A 14,834-nucleotide genomic window follows, 5' to 3' on the forward strand; every position below is an offset into this window, starting at 1 on the left:
TCCAGTCAAGTGATGACCTGGCTTGGCAGTTCGGGCTGTACTGTTCCCACGGGTGACAGGGCAGAGACTGATTTGCATATGGCTGGGTTCAAACTGGAATGGCATGGTGAGCAAAGAAAATGATGGATTTAGGCCCAGATCTCTGTACTGGGGAGAATGTATGACATTGTTCTGCATTCTGTCCATCAACTGTTGTTTTTGTATTTGTCACCCGAGTGGGACGGGTATGCTCAGACGTGAGTCCCGTGCTCTCCATGCCACTGTAATCAAGCTATCCTGGCTGATGAGGGCTGAAAGCCCGAAACCGGTCCTAGGATGCTTGTTTCCAGTCCAGTGAGGACCTTGCTTGACAGTTCGGGCTGGACTGTTCCCATGGGGCACAGGGTTGAGACTGATTTGCATATGGCTGGGTTCAAACTGGAATGGCATGGTGAGCAAAAAAACAATGGATTTAGGCCCATATTCTGTCCATCAACTGTTGTTTTCGCATTTGTCAACCCGAGTGGGACGGTCCATGCCACTGGAATCAAGCTATCCTGGTTGATTAGGGCTGTTGTTTTTGTGTTTAGGGCTAAAACAGAGCCATAACTGGGGTGTATGCCCCCTCAGGCCCTTGGTCCCTGGTGTGTGTGCACCTTCTGCACTATTGATAGCTATGGCCCCGGGTAGAACGGGTGGCCCACCTGGGCTTCAGCTGAAGCTTCTGCCAATGGCAGGGGCCATTTCGTCTCCTGTCTGCTCAAGCATCCCTGCATATATTGTACATCAAACTATTCCGGGCACCTTTTGTTATTTACATTAGTGAGCTGACCTTATGACCCGGACTTACTCTGCGCCTAACAGTGCCCTAGGTTGGTTTCCTACGTGTTATTTATACTTTCTAAGATTTACTGCCATGAAGTCAAATCTTTTTCGTATCCCTCTATTCACTTAACAGGAAAAGCAATAGTTGCATTAAAATTAAATTCCTTGTTAACAAATTAGTTAGAAAAATAAAATTGCTGCTGTGACTTTTGCAATTATAATTTCTTTAAAAAATCTAAAACTTCAGAGAATCCAGTTTTATATGCTAATGGACAGTATACCACATGTCAACGTTATCAACCTATATGAGCACTTCAAATAAATTTTTACTACACTGTACTAGATGAATTATAGAAAAAGAGAATTGGCAAATCATTATACATATCTGTGAAAGTAAAGAAACCATAAGCTACGGTTCAGTGGTGTCCAAACTGCTGACTGTGGTAGAAGTAAAACTGGGAGGAACACACAGCTGACAAAACTGAGTGATTCTGAGCAGAAGTGATTCAGTGGACTGTATGTGCACAAGAAAAAAGTCTTACACATGCGTAGTTTAATGGACATTATATTGCACACGTATATAACAAATAATGACTTTTTTGTTGTAAACACTACAAACTGAATTGAGACTGGTTTTCGTTGCTGAAACATTCAGGTTAGATGTAAATATATTTTTTATCAAGAGGCAAAAGAAAGCATATATACATTTCTCACCCCTCAAAGAAGCAAATAGGATGGTGGAACCTTCTTTAACGAAGCACCTGACCACTATAGCCAAATTAATATTTTCTCTTTAAGTCCGAAGAAGGGAACAGTGTGCACACTGAAAACCACCCACCATCACAATGGTAGTTCTGTACAGAACTTGGAACACAAATTGGATTTTTAAGCAAAGGTGCACCACATTAAAGAAATGTGCAAACTAAATCTCAAGTTTGTACACAAAGAATACTAAAAATCACATTCAAAACGATTTTTTTCAAAAAAGACTTTTCTTTATTCACTCCATATGTCAAAGAACACAGCCGACACGTTTCGTACCTAAGGGGACTTCTTCAGGGCAAAATTGGTAGTAGAAGCTCCTTGATTGAAATGGTATGTCATTTGAGGATGAACAGATGCAAAGACGATAACTGGGTTATATGCAGTCTCAGGGTGTATTTGGTTGATCTTTTATAATGAACAGAGGGACCCAATTTCTGTGGGAATTACATCAATGGGAAGATTTAAAAATTTAGATGAACGTTGTAGTACCCAAAGACACTCAATTTCTGAAAGGATTACGGCGAGTCGTGAATTCGCACTGGTGGAAAGTACAGCCAAAGTAGCACTCTCCGTATTTGTCCAAAGATTGACCAGCCTTACTATATTCCTCAAACATACTGAGCCCTATAGCAGTGGCTCCGATCGGCAGTCCCTTATTCAGAACCCGGTGGCAATCCAATATCAGCGGCCGACTCGCGAAGGAATGATAATCCCGATTCAAACACGGTCCCCCTCTTATCTTGACCAGTCCGTATAGAACCTGGTAGGACATGTTCATTATAAAAGATCAACCAAATACACCATGAGACTGCATATAACCCAGTTCTACTACCGATTTTGCCCTGAAGAAGTCCCCTTAGGGACGAAGCGCGTCGGTTGTGTCCTTTGACATATGGAGTGAGTAAAGAAAAGTCTTTTTTGAAAAAAATCGTTTTGAATGTGATTTTTAGTATTCTTTGTGTACAAACTTGAGATTTAGTTTGCACATTTCTTTAATGTGGTGCACCTTTGCTTAAAAATCCAATTTACATTTCTCACCCCTTTCTACACATTCGTGGAACATTATTATTGTAGAGTGAAAGTTCAGAAAATATACCTTCCCCGGGGAGCCAAATAAATTGACACAGTTTTAGGACATGGACCTTCAGAAGTTGATCTCTACATCATGAGAGAACCTGTATTCTATGGCATTGTATGTATCTACATATAGATAGGACAGACGATTGATCTGTATATATATCATTAGAGAGCCTGTATCCTGTGACACTGTTTGTATGTAAATATCGATAAGATAGAGGACTCACGAGAGGTCCTGTATCCTCGGGTATTGTCCATACTTACATATAGATAGGATAGAGGACTGATCTATGTCACAAGAGAGCCTATATCCTCAGGAGTTCATCGGTATCATGAGAGAGCACAAATCTTTAGTGTACATATAGCTAGGTCACAGGACTGATCTATATCACAAGTGAGCAGGCATCCTCAGGGGTTCATCTGCATCATGAGCGATCTTGTATCCAAGGGCATTGTCCTTATATACGAAAAGACAGGACAAAGGGCTAAGGAGTTCATCAATATCATCAGACGAACAAGGACGTGAACCCCTTCAAAATCAGAGCACATTTTAGAAAAGTTATGAGACAACAGACATTCTCTCACCTCGATTGCCCTTAATGGTGAGTACTACGCTGTCATACATGGCAAAATTACCTTTTTTCCAGTGGAATGTTATGTTATAATAATTTATAGAGCGCAAACAAATACACATAGGTATCAAGGCTTTAGCTCAACTGAGAACAGCTGTAGTTCTTTAATGATTTTTTAATTTGCAAAAAGCCATGTTTTTAAAGCGTTCCGGATTTGCCATGGCAACATTTGTGACGCACCAAACAATTCAATATCAGTGTCCTGTTGTTATGTGGGAATCTAGGACCCTAGTGTAACTTTTCCAGATTCATGCCCATATATAGGTATAAACCATCCAGTCCTTATACAGGCCTAAAGAATCATTGCCTTATTTACTTATAGCCGGCGCAGCCTTAATACGGCATGGCTACTTCCACTAAACTCCGAGAATCCACATTGATTTCGTGGTAAAACCAGCCCTCAGCAGTCAGGAACCTCCCCCTGCTTGAGTACTGAGTTATCCAAGAAATGCGGGAGTTTTCAAGGAACTAAAGCACTAGTGACGATATTATGTCCAATCTTAGACAGACTCGACAGACTCGACACCTTCAGGGGTATAAATATGCTTACATTTGCCCAGTCAAACACACAGTGGTTCCGGAGCAGATCGACTAACTACTTGCCTGACGCCTGCTGATGCAAGTGCTTATGGAAGCCGACCCTCCAACTGACGCACTGAAAAGACGCTGTCTTTTCTCCTGCCGAGAAATCCAGCTCCAGTGTTTCTAGGCTACCCTTGCGGGTTGCTGGGAGATCGAGTCCCGAGAGAGATATACAAGACCTCTATCATTCTAAAACCAAGGTACGGAGCTGATTAGACCCCTAGAGAATTCTTGAACAGATTCTTGGCAGAGAAGTACTAAAACTTAAATTACTCCTCACTTACTCATCCCTCGTACTAGGCTTAGGTTAGGTACACTGGGGTAGGCGTACGTTAGAAGCACCAGTTGAGTACTTTTAGCCATCATTTTATCACTGTATGTATTTTATGCATTTTATGTATTCTATGTTTATGGCTTAGAAACCATATCATGCTTTTACAGTAATATTTTATAATACTATTCGTATTATATGCCTCGTACTTCTTAACTAGCATTTCAATTGTAGCAGTGCATTTCTTATGCTTAAGAAATAAGACTGTTCAATAAATACTTTTATTGAAAACGCCCGTCTCTCTATTTCTAAAGCAATTCTGGTGAAACTAAGCATGCACGATTGACTGAGTGAAATAGCCGTCTATTGTTTCCGTGACTCTAGAGATACGTTTCATTCTGGGGAAACAAAGTTGTCATGTTATATGGTTATCAGAGACTAATCCCTTCTTGTTTATTCGAGAAAGTTTCTAGTGACCTCTGAGCTAGCTGGCACTCGCGATTAAGTCTCATATATTCGGTAGAGACCTAGTCGACCTCAGTCCTACGTCTAAACTACAGTATATATTATTCCAATGCGCAGAACCTATTGGGAATATAGGAACTACACTACACTGTAAGTGTGACAAAGTTTTTTTAGGTTGTGGGAAACTGATGTAAGTGTAAAAACACACTTCTAGGAGCCACGTCTGGTAAGTAATTAGTATTTATTTATGGAGCAAAGAAACAACAAGCACCTCGCCAGCTGACCAGATCCTAACTGTCAAGTCTGGAATGTCGCTTGGCTGAGGCAAGACACTAGAACATACAGAGATTCTGGAAGACTACTTAAAGGGCAAGGAAAAGGGAAGACTTAATGCTAATGGCAATTTTCACGAAGAAATAATTTACAACATACCTCCTTCCCTTAGGGTAATGAAAATCTTGGTATAAACATTTAACATATATAATCATTTAAATAGACTGGTAGTCTACGAGATTGTGAACATCTGTGAAAAAATGTACCATTATTAAGATTTATCTGTACACCAACCTGGTCAAAAGCATCACACCACCACCTTCCTCCCTACGATTCAAAACACTTGGAGATGTATTCATTTCTTCTGAAGTGGGAATCACGTAACCACTATTATACATTGAATCATGAACTTCTTGACTGATGTTTTCAGAAGATGTAGATTTCTGATACTGAGCTACTCTGCAAATGTTCAATTTTTCATCATTATCTAAAATTACATAGTATGGAAACACTTTTTTAACCAAATATGGACCTCTAAATTTGGAAAGACCTTTTGTTATCCTACCTGTTTTCACTTTTACCAAATCACCAACAGATATTGTACTCATGCGAGTATCATGGGATGATAAAGATATATCTTTAATCAGACTATTCTTAAGCCAAGAGGGTGTAAGTTTTGTACCAGCACCTGAAGAACATGTCATTTGTATAATGCCTTTTACAACCCTGTTAGCTCTCTCACAGATACCATTTCCTTGAGGATTATATAGGATTATATCCACACGTCCCCTTGATTCTTAACGCACACGCGATATTGACTCATTTTCACTCGTAGCGAAGGACGCACGAAGTTGTGGGGTCTCTCCACGCTGAATCTTTGGTGAGTTTTTCTTTCAATGCTGACGCACGTTCGTCTTACTATATCTCATTAACTACACTGTGGCTATCTAGGTTACAATTACGTTTGTTGCTAAAATTCCTATATGCATGTTTCCTTCTGGTAACAGGATTTCTACTGCTGTGGTTTCGCTCACGTTTTCACCCTTTCACAGAATCATTTGCGTTTAGTTGTTTATTTCACGTAACGGCACCGTCTTGTGTTCAATTTCCTCACCTATCCAGTTTACGCTATCTTTACACTTTTCTGCCTCTCCATTTTGTCATATATATCAAGTTTTTGGCTCATGAATTTATCGAGTAGACATTTTTGGCATTTCTTACAAGGATCATATTTGTATTATTTGCAGACTTCCCCTGATGAAGGACTTGGTCCGAAATGCATTGGGTGATGCTTGGTTTAATGATCAATTGAACATTTTGTATCTGGAATGATACCTGGATTAATAATTCAACTTGATGCAATGAACCTTGAAAACATGTGAATAATAACATGGAATAAATATTCGTGATGATCAAGGATATCACTATATGAATTGAATTCACTGGATTATTTTGTTCAAAACGCTTTGTTCGTTTTTAGAGGTTGTGCCTGGAGAGTTGACACTCACATTAGGTGTCGCGGACTGCGTATGCGTATTACTGCCACATCTCGTGCAAAATTTAGCTGACATTTTGTTGGGATAGGTTTTCTTTTTCTTTTGCAAACTCTTTCCCTTAGTTTTCACAACTGCTACATTATCCTCTTCTCCAGGTTCACTCTCATTCATCAACTTTTCAGACACTTCATATATTTGACCTTGGGAACTACATTTTTGCAATTCTTTCATGCACTTCTTTGATTCTTCTACAACCTTGGTAGGTCTATAGCCAATTTTAAGGAAGGGTTTTTAGCTGCCCATATCCTCTCTTGTATTTTCCTATCATTACATTGTACGATAAGGTGACCCCTTATTAGCTCTCCTGCCATCTGTCCAAAATTGCATTTGACAGAAAGTTCACGAAGACGTGCAGCAAAATCATCAATTGATTCCTCGCTGCGCTTCTTGTGTGTATAGAATTTATATGTATTCATAACCAAGTTTCCTCCTTGGCAAACCTCACTTCAAGTCTTGTAACTGCTTCTTTGTATTCATCAAGTGCAGACGGTCCTGATTGAAGCGCCTGGGGAATATATTGAAAAACTCTTCCTTTCCTAAGGCACTCAACAATAAAGCCTTTTTTCCTGAAAAGTCTTGTCCATCAAGAGCTTCAATATAATTATCAAACATCTTTATCCAATCTTCCCATGAGATGGATGGTGTGCCAGGTTCACTAATTGTGGAGGTACAGCCACAACTACTTGTTGAGACATGTTTGATTAAACACCACTCAGTTGTCAAATACACTTGTATGCACTCTGACTAACAAACGAACAAAGATGGACTAAAAGTAATATCAAATATCACAATATTAAATATAACTTTCAATAGTTGACTAGAAAATGAAGTTCTAAATGGATTGCCTTAGAACAAATGTTTACTAAAATGCCTATGTCCAGATTCCTGTAGATGAATAGTTAATAGTTATAACTCACCCAACAATTAATCTGAAAACCCTATCAGTAGTGAACATTGGTGAGCGTATCACCGAGATTACGCCTGGAGGAAACTTTCTAATTGTCAAAGATAGCACTTACTAAATGTCCAAATGTAATCGCTCGATGAAATGCTTTTGAAATATAATCTTTGAATAGCGTATCATCGAATACACGCCCATAGGGAAAACACTTTGATAATTATTCCCTTTGATGAGCGTATCATCGAATGCACGTTCGTAGATGAAGATTCAGTTGTGTTAATAACAAATATGTCCGCTAACGTCTTGAAGTAGTTCGTCGTCTTGACGTAGTTCGACATACGGAGAATATCACCTTGTGCACTAGAGAAATGCCAGGAAGATACTTGTGACGTCGGTATCTTAGCAACACCACCTCTGCTTGCACGTTGATACTTGCTCGTGAAGGAGCATCCGTATCTTGGCAACGTCGTGTTACTGAAGGAAGGCGTGATTGCTTAGTAGCACTTCTCTAAGCGTCACGTCACAGTCACATCACGCATGCCCTTGGGGCTCAACTCACGGTTTAGCTGATGACGTACGTTTCCTCGAAATTTTCACAATGTTCCTCACATCTTGACTCAGAGACATCAAAGGAATCGTGTTCCGCTGCACGGCATGAACTCTTCTTGGGCAAGGGGTCTCTCGTTCTCTCAGCTCATCCGCTTTTCTTCTTCAGTGCACGTTATTACTAAGATGCTCCTCGCAGACTGGTCAGCACTCAGGATCGTCGCTAAATTGATCTAAGTGTAAAACACACTTCTAGGAGCCACTTCTGGTAAGTAATTAGTATTTATTTATTTATTACAATTAGATTTTTCAGCAACTGACCCATCCTGAACTGAGTGACAAGGCAAGGCCAGTGCTGCTGAGTTGCAGCAGGGAGCTGTGTGCTTTAAAATGCACATGTCTCTTTGGCCGTTCATCTTGGAACTGCCAGACAGACATGCTCATTTCAAAGTTCTCTAACCTAGCTGTCTTAGAAATCTGGGTTATAAAAAGTGCAGGCTGAGAGGCCACTCTTTCCAATCCCGGAGTTGCTCTCATGCTGGGAGAGCAGCACCAGGATTGGTTAGTGCAGATTCCTGGTCCAGCGTTGGGGCCTGCCTGGAAGGGAGATGACCAGTGGAGGAGGATGTTGCGTCATGCCTCAAGGTAAGTGCTTTTTTATTATTAATTTTTGTGCGTCCCCCCTGCCTCACCACCCTCTGTACATGGCAGCCGCCACTGGAACACCCGCTCCTAGAGATGTAGGGTCTTTTGTAGTGTGCCACCCCGAGCTATCTAACTGGAAAATGTAATAGTATTTATTCTGCCACCCACACCTAGGAGAGATTGGAGCACAGCACTTATTATTCAAGAGAACGTTCATTTTGTGGTCTGAGCTCCATAAACGGTTATCTTTAAGTACTAGATCTGACCCGGAACCAGATATCCACGCAGTGGCCACAGTGGCAAGGAGGGGTGCCTAACATATGCGCACACCCTGCAATTGTATGCTTTGGTTTCTGTATGGGAGTGGCATAATAGTGGTTCCGGGCAATTTTCTATGCCAAGATGGACCACAGATTAATGACGTGCTCTGGACCCACAGAATAAACTATTGGAAAATAGTAAAGGGTATTTGAGAGATTATTTAACTAGTGTTTTGTACTTCTTCTTTCTGCAGTTTATAAGCACTGTAAATAACAGGTGCCTCATGAGACAGACCAGTATTCCTGTTTACTATTTATAGAGTGAAAACATCAATCTAAATTTGCCACCAATCAGTGCTATTATCACCCAATTTCAAGTTCTTCACTTTGTCAGCTTAGCAGGAAAGACCAATTCAATCATGCTAAGATTTGACATTGTCTCCTTTAGATTGCACAGAAAGTTATACAAGTCTTTAAAAGTATCATACTTTCACCTAAAATGTTCACCATGAAAAAGTAGAACATTGTGACTAGTTAACAGAGGGATCCACACATTTATAGAAAGTGTTGCATCTCCTCTTTTCAACTCAAAACTGCTCCTTAAAAATGAAGTGTCACTACTGTATTTTCTTTCTTTACTATTAACTCTGTTCATTTTGTGGAAATTTCAATACAAATTTACTTGAACTTAAAAATAAATCAATAAATGAAACGTCACCTTATCAGTTAAAATGCTCACAGGCATCTTTCTGTCTTCAAAACTAACACCACCGAGCAATCTGCAGACCCTTACCTGGCTTGACTCTCACAGCCTTTAACCTGCTGGCCTTTCAGAACACAGATACATCTAAAACACTACATGTTCCTACTGGTCAGCAGACTTAAAGCCTGTAGTTATGTAAGTGAAGTCCAGGATGGCAAGGCATGGCCCCCACCTTTAAATACAATATAGAGACCCAAGCACTACTCCAGAGAAGGCCCAGCACTTGTTGCTGAGCTTATATGGTGTTGGTCAGTGTTGAAAGGGCCAGTCAGTGCACCTTTTTGAATCAGACCCATCTTCTGCCACGTGTCCTACCCGCATGTAGGCCACCACTGACTGGCCCCGAACCGCATGCACCAGACTTAATAGTGAAGTGATGAATAACCCCATGCCATTGTGAACTGTGACCTAGTTGGAAAAAATATTGTGGAGGGATATTGCACCATAGAAACTCAGTGAAGCTATGTTCCAGTTTCAAGTCAACCTGGAATAAGTGCAAGCATAGGCAAAGCCAATAGGTCTCGCCTTTGGAACCTATTGTATGTCTCAAAGGTTTTTAGCCATGGGGTACGGCCTCCCGATGCTAAATAAGGGGGAAAAATCCTATGATGTGGCCAACCACATCGGTTTGTACTTGCCTGCACCATCCATGCATGTGCCTACACAGCTGCTTTATTTTCTTTTTATTTGCTGATCCGGGTTTGATCAGCATATCAAAAGAAAAATATGTGAGTGCAGATTGATACCTCTTTTGATGAAGAAACCTTGGATGAAAGAGCTAGAAAGATTGTCTGCACAAGGGGCAATTGAACCTATAGAAAGTTCTGAATGAGTGCCCCATATTGCAATCACATCTAAAGCTCAAGAGTAAACCATTTGTTTATGTATAGACCTTTGCAATCTGAATGACAACATTTGAGTTGACTGTCACCCATTGCCTAACATCAATTAAATGTAGAGCATGATAGGATAAGACAGTTATTTTCTGTTATAGATTTATCTGCTGTCTACCATCAGGGGGCGTTGCACCCATACAGTAAGTGTCTTACCTCCTTTGTCACATCAAATGGGGAATATATGTTCTGCAGCATGCCCTTTGGGCTTACATCTGATGGAGCATGGTTTCAGAAGATGAGGTACCACATTTTGAAAGGAGTAAATAATGTCTTGTGTTTTCAAGATGAGGTCCTATTTATAGTAACTTTGTCGAAGAACACAGGATTTTCTCAAAACAGTTTGAGGCAGAATCTCCTTACAAAGCGAGAAGTGCCAAATAGGATTGGGATCATTCAAGTACTTATGTCATGCTCTGTCTAAATATGGAGTAAAACCCAAGCATGACCTTGTGGTTGCCACAGCGAATGTCCCTCCAAGTAATAGATAACATTTTTCCTTAGACAATAATATTACAAACTTGTGGAGCTTTGCATTTCTAACAGAACCTTTAAAAAGGAGAATAAACAAAATGCAATATTCATATGGGAATAAACAAGCCAAGAATCCTTCTTGAAAAAATTTTTTACTGCTCTTTTGCAAGGCAGCTTCAATGTAAAGAAACATACTGATTTTTTATTTATTTAAAGAGTTTATATAGTGCTAGCAAGGCCCTGGGGTATCAAAGCACTTCACAGACAAACACAAAAAGACTATGGAAAAAAGCCATGGTCGGTAAAACGGTGCAGATTACAAAATGCAATAAACATAGAGCATAGATTACATTATTCATATTCATTGAGGGTCGGGCTACAGTAGTTTGTGGGGGGCAGATATGAAGGCAGATATTGGGGTTGGGGTCTGAAGGGTTGTAGTGTCGCTTGAGGAGAAGACCTGTTAGCTGTCTTTTGAAGCCAATTTAGGAAGGGTTCGTCCAGATATACACTGGGAGGGAGTTCCAGATTTTGAGTGCATTGCTTGAGAAGGGATATGTGAGGCCTTTGTTTCGTGTTTTGTGGTGGGATGAGGAGCAGAGTGTTGGCGCTTCTTAGGTTTCTGGTCTGGCCTGTCTTAGAGAGTTTGGACGCAATGTAGGCTGGTTTTCCGGTTTGGAGGACTTTGTGGGTGAGGCAGTCCATTTCGAATCAGCAGCGGGCTTTAATCAGGAGTTATTTAAGATTTTTTAGGGCAGGGGAGATGTGATCATGGCTTCTTGCTCCAGAGACCATCCTTGCGGCTGCATTAAGTGTGGCTCTAAGGGGAGCCAGGTGAGATTTCACAGAGCTAGTGAGAGTGGCATTCCCGTAGTCCATTCTAGACAGTACTTTCACTTGAGTGGTGGTTTTTAGATCATTTGGGGGGAGTAGGGGTTTGATTTTGTGTAGGAGTTTTAGGTTGTTAAAAGCACTCTTATCTGTGTACTCTATGTGTAGGGTCATGGTTCGAGTTTGGTCGAGGGAGATCCTCAAGGAGTTGACAGATTTGGCAAGTGTCAGTATGCAGTTCAACGCGTCAATGGAGTTTATCCACTTTTGGACCTGGGAGGTCAGTCCGTTGTTGGATAGTGTGAGAAGTTGGCCTGATGTATGATGTCTCCAATTCTGGGGACACCTTGTATCAGTCCAAACAAACCCTTATGGTGGTGGTTGTAAGTCAACCTTAAAGACAAGTTTATCTTAATGGTAGCATAGACTAAGCAGTCCTAGGCTTAACTCAAGAGGGCATGTGAAGCCAGCTGTTTTACCATATGCAATCTTGTAATATCAAATGAAAGGACACCACACAAGTTATATATTATAAAAATATATGTATTTATTACTAGAATAATCATCTGTACTCTTTATGAGTGCAGAGGCACAAGCGTTTAAACAAAAGCACAGTTGAACATTCAAAAGTTGCACAATTTTGGTGGCCACTCAAACCATATACTAAAATAGTGGTATAAGTACCGCCTCTCGAACAATGGTAAGGCCTAGGGCATTGTGAATCGCTGGGACTACTCGGGACTAGCAGTGATGAAGTCGGGAGAGGCCCGCGAGACACGGGTGCAGTGCCTAAAGCACAAGCATATGCCAATGCAAAGTGAATGGTGCGTAAAAGTTATCGAGTTACTGTTTTGGAAGTCTTCCGACTGGAATAGAATTACCACACTTTAAACTAGGACACTAGTGGTGTAAACCACTACAGGAGCACTGGTATTAGTTTGTTACCTCACCCACAGGAAGCGGGTGCATAGGTGCCAAAGTGTGTCGGGTTTCGCTGTGTAGATCTATGGAGCCTGGAGATGAAGATGCTGCAGGCGGCCAGGAGAGAAGTGTCCAGTTGCATCCAAGGGTGGATCGAAGATGTAGAGTAACTGAAAGCAGAGGGGACAGAGTCTGGGTCACTAGCCAGTGACCAGGATGGAACCAGGAAGGAACCAGGCGATGTTGGGTGCAATCAGATGGTTGTCGTGAAGCTTGACTCCGCTGCCACGTGGACTCTGGGGCATCGACGATGACCAGGAGTGGAGCACGAGCTGTCCCACGAAGGCTCTCGCTGTCGGCGGTGTCGGCTTCCAGATCGGAGCTAACAGACCTTGGCAAATGCAACCCACGCAGGATTCGAAGATCGCTTCTTACTCGGACCAGCAAGGTCAAAGCGGTGGCTACTTTTCAGGGGAGCGAGGGCCAGTCTGGAGCAACCAGACTAGCAGTGTAAATTCAAAGGTTCATCGGTACTGGGGCCACTAGCCAACGGGCAAGTGACCGGACCAACGCGTCAAGCAGGAAAATGCAAAAGGGCCCCACGCAGCACTCGGTGAGTGTGGAGGGGAGATCTTCGGTGCACAAGCTGCTCGGGGCAGGGGCTTCTCAAACCCCAATGCACAGCTTCGAGGAGGCCTCGGGAGCTGCACGGTCAGAACTTCGTAGTTTTTCCAAGATGGCCGGCTCCTGGGCACAGCTCCTACCTTTATTCCAAATCAAGGGGCTGGATTACCTGCAAGGTCCCTCCTATGGGTGGAACCCAGGAAGGGGATGGTTACACCCCTTTCCCTTTGTCCAGTTTTGCGCCAGAGCTGGGACTGGAGGGTCCCAGCATCGGTTTGAACTGGACTACGCATGGGAAGCCTTGTGCTCCCCAGGCAGTGTCTAGTTTCATTCAACCCTCCCTGCTACAATCCACTATCTCCTGTCTGGGGTGGTGTAACACCTCCCTGTGACAGGATACCATTTGTCCAGGCCTCCCCTGCCGGAGGTTTGGTCAGCAGCAGGAGGCTAGACTCGTGTCTGTGGCAGCAGCATCCATTTTGTGATGCTGGTTCTTTGGTTAGAGTTAACTGCGTTCAAGCAAAGTAACATGTCTTCTCCCTCTAGAAGGGTGTAATGCTAACCCCGTCGCCAGGACTGGCAAGGGGTTAGTATTCCAAAGCATATGACACCTTACACGACATGTTTTGATAAAGCCAAACCAGAGTTAGCAAATAACCGCGAGGATTATAATGCACTTAAGAGTATATGGTATGGCAATATCCCGGAACAGCTAAGGGAGTTGCTCCCGACAGCTGCAGACAGGCTCAGCTCATGCTAGAGCATCATCTCACTTAAAACCAAGCACTCTGCCTCCAGGATTGTTAAGGCCTGCCATAGGAGTGACTGATAGGTATATATATGTCCAGATGTAGGTTTAGATATAGGTATACTATATCTAAGCAAGGGGTGATTACACGACCTTGCCCCAGCTGAGTGATCATCCAGTTGTGTCAGTTTGGATAGCCAGCCAGGGGTGGCAAAAGATATGCTGCAGCCCCTGGTAGGCCCTGGATACACCTATGCCCTGGGTACCTATAGTACACTGTACAGGGGCTGATAAGGTGAACCAATGTCCAATTGGGTATGTACCTAAAGTACATGGCTGTGAATTGAGAGAGAGAACAGCAGGCTGTGGGTCTGATTAGCAGGCCCACAGCCACATTATGTGGAAAACCAGTGAAGCAAAAAGCAAAAATCTGGGGTGACCATAGGAAAGCAGACCCTACTCTCCTACATAACCCTCCCCCCTAAAAAGCAGGGACATTAAACTTAACCTTGACCAGATAAGTCTTCATGTTCTAAGTGGAAATACCTGGAGAGACCATCTGCATTGCCATGGTCAGTCCCTGGTCTGTGTACCACTGTAAAGTCCATCCCCTGTAGGGAAATGGACCACCTGAGCAGTTTGGGATTCTCACCCTTCATCTGATTTAGCCACAAGAGGGGCTTATGGTCTGTCTGAATTAGGAAGTGAGTGCCAAACAAGTATGTCTCAACTTCTTCAGGGCCCAAACCACAGCAAAGGCCTCCCTCTCAATGGCTGACCAACGTTTCTCTCTAGGGGTCAGC

The sequence above is a fragment of the Lissotriton vulgaris genome, chromosome 9 (genome assembly GCF_964263255.1).
Source record: "Lissotriton vulgaris chromosome 9, aLisVul1.2, whole genome shotgun sequence".
NCBI classification, from domain to species: Eukaryota; Metazoa; Chordata; class Amphibia; order Caudata; family Salamandridae; genus Lissotriton; species Lissotriton vulgaris.